This window comes from Austrofundulus limnaeus, unplaced genomic scaffold (assembly GCF_001266775.1).
Source record: "Austrofundulus limnaeus strain Quisiro unplaced genomic scaffold, Austrofundulus_limnaeus-1.0 Scaffold285, whole genome shotgun sequence".
Classification (NCBI taxonomy): Eukaryota; Metazoa; Chordata; class Actinopteri; order Cyprinodontiformes; family Rivulidae; genus Austrofundulus; species Austrofundulus limnaeus.
The window spans coordinates 378,438-381,719 of NW_013952687.1; positions in this window are offsets into that span (position 1 = coordinate 378,438).

The following is a 3,282-nucleotide window of genomic DNA, read 5'->3' on the forward strand; positions in this document are numbered from 1 at the left end:
AAATGATTTTTTTTAACCCTGTCAGTCAAATCGACGGACAGCATAAAAAAAAGTCAAGTGCAACCTCTGAGTTAGCCTCCTCTGTCCTCCCGTCCCCTCTGCTGTGGTCCAGGAAAGAGAATAAACATCCGAGAACCGCTGGACAAGACCTCCAAGCAGCCAAAATGTCACCGACTGGAGTGCTTTGTTTACGGTATGATAACACGATCGGAGCCGTGCGCCCGCTCCGTGCTCTGTATCATTTCAAACTTTAATAAACTGTTCTCTGTGGTGTAATGAACATTTTAAAGAGTAATAAACATTTCCCGATTGTTTCACACAAATCCATTCGGTACTTTTTGAGATATAAACCTGAGAAGGCAGCTGGCTAGCTTTAGCAAAACCACTCCGTTGTCAGGGAAACTGTACACATCCGGTTACGCTGGAGGGTTGTGGGTAATGAAGTTCAAAGTTGGAGCTGACTTTCTTTCTCAGGATCCTAACTTTCTTTCTCCGTTTTATTTTTTTTTCTCCCATATCCCCTCGTACGATGCACGAAGAGATGTAATATTCTTCAAGAACACGAGGCTCTGACCGCAGCAGCAGCTTGGTGCGATCTTATTGGTCCGTATGTCACGTGATACAAGGTGTGATCTTATTGGTCCGTATGTCACGTGATACAGGAAGAATTGTCTATAAAAAGTAATACAAATGTTGTACCCAGACATCATATAAACGTCTGCAGGCTGGCACTGTGTAGTTAGTTGATACTAAAAAAACTCGTCTGTGTTGACTTGTTATTACACACGAGGACAAAACAGTGCTTACGATGCTTTTTTAAAGTCAGTGTTCGTCAGCTTACACAGGGTCTGTTTACTTTATTTTTTTGCCCGCTCCGTATAATAATATTTTATTTAGTTAAAACACACATCTAGTGAGCTACTGACTGTCTGGTGTATTATTGACATAAAAAAAGGAAAACGCCGACGCGGAAGCTTTGCTCCGAATATCCCATGATGCTTTGCGCGAGGTGACAGTTTCATGTGCGCTAAAGTCGCTAAATAAGAAAGAAACAGGCCTTTTATTGTGTTTTAACAGTGAACACAAATGTCTGCTTTACTTTAAGCAGAGGAACATGAGATTTTAAAAAAGTCGAAATTTAAAACCACGTGTGAAAACGGTCGGTACCGAGGTGACCCTGCTACCGCTGCCAGGATGAAGTCAGCTTTGCGCAGTGGCAGTATCGTAGCCTATGAGGTTTATCCGAGGCGCGATTATTGCTAGTTGAAAACTTTACCCAATACCCCGCCTTGACGACTTGAAATATAGTCGGCAATGGCAATTTTTGACGGTCTCTACGGAGACTGATCAGTTGTTCAAAATAAAATGAGACACATAATATCATATAGAAAAAGTTCAGAAACAAATGAAATTCCCTACTCAGGGAATTTCTAGGGACAGAAAGTTGCATAAGACCCCTTAATGTAGCTCACGCTATTCTTGTATTGCGTCTTCATAGGTGGTCGCTACACTAAACATTGTTTTATAGACAACATCGTGACATTTTAGAGAATATAATGAATCCCAGTTCGTCCTGTTGTGGTTTGACATGGTTTGATTCAATCACGGAGGAAATGCATTCAGTTAGTAAAGCATGGCGCCACCTGCTGGTCAGTTTATAACATTCGCCTGCATGTAAAATAACGAGGTGATTCAGTGACGCACTGTGACGTGTTTCCGTTTAAAGTCATTAATAATAATTTAAAGATACAACATGCATGTGCTATCATATATGTATTCAGTTCATTAAATCTAGCTTAAATTGAATTATTATGACTCAGTGGTTAAAATTCAAGAAGAAACTCCCCAATCTGACATTAGCAGAATATTCTCTCATATACTTAAGCTTAGCTTGTTGTATACAACATTTCTCTGGTTCTGTATTAAAATATTTGATGATTTTATTCAAGTTTTGTGGTGCATACAGTAGTGATGCTTGTTGGTTTGGTCTCTTTAGTTTAAATGTCCCAAAGTACCTGTAACATTTAATCTAAAATTGGTAATTTGGGTGAAGAAACAGTATTAGCGTTCAAATAAAAAAAGTTAACATCCAAAGAATGAGCTTGCTTTGTACGATTATACATATATTATTCACTTATTATTAGTTTTAAAAATTTTTTATAACTTTTGCCCACCTGATGAATCACATCATTTCTATTCTTGATCACATGAATCAGCTTTCACTTCACCTCCTGAGTGATTTTGCTTCAGTTTAATTTCTGGAGGGTTTTTTTTTTTCATCCATTATCTATACCTGCTTCTTCCTTTCTGGGTCACAGGTGGAGAAAGTTTGGAGAAACTCGTGCCTGTGAAATTGCTTTTGTAAGCTTCACTCATTCAGAGAAGCAAAACTTGAAGTCTTATGAGAAAAAGCGTCAACACAGATGTAATGTTCCTGAGTGGACAGCAGGGGGCAGCAAATACTCGAGAACAGAAGCATCCTATTCATGACGGAATTAATATTATTGTAAAACAAAGTTTATATATTGAAAATAGGTAATAAAAATTGACAATATAATTAATGAAATTTTCTAAAGAATGCATTTTATTGGCTAACTCTAGATGAATGCCTTGTCAGTCTTCCTGCCTGCCATTAAAAAATAAAAATCTAAATGGAAGAAGCTAATTGGATGCTTTTTTTTATGATCACAGTAGTAAAACAGGTTTGTCAGCCTTGTTTCTTATTTGCAGGTGTTAAATTCTCAGATGTTAATGCAATTTTTTTATTTAAATCAGTAAAACGTATAGTTTAGAGCAGGGGCGCCCAAACATTTTCACTGAGAGGGCCAAAATTAAAATCTATCTGAGGGTCGCGGGCCAAATGCAATAATATAAGAAATGCAAATACTTCTTACATAAACTTGTTTTATTTTTATGATTAAGCCAGGAGCTAGTGTGGTTGCTTACATTTTTTTTTTTGGCTCATGGACATGGAGAAAATTCAATGTATGCAAAGTCAATGCAATGTCAGCAAAGGCTCATGAAACTATTCATAATTTAAAAATTGGGTATATGGGGTCTTTTAAGGTGTGCAAATCTAGATATGGGCTTAAATCTAATCTAAATGTCTCTTGTAGTTACTTGAATTTTATATTCAATCTGAGCATAATAATCTAATTACCAGGACAACTGTTGGTGGGCCAAATCAAATGGTTTGGTGGGCCAATTTTGGCCCGCGGGCCCCACTTTGGGCACCTCTGGTTTAGAGAGAATGGTGTGAACTACATTTGGTTACCATTACCT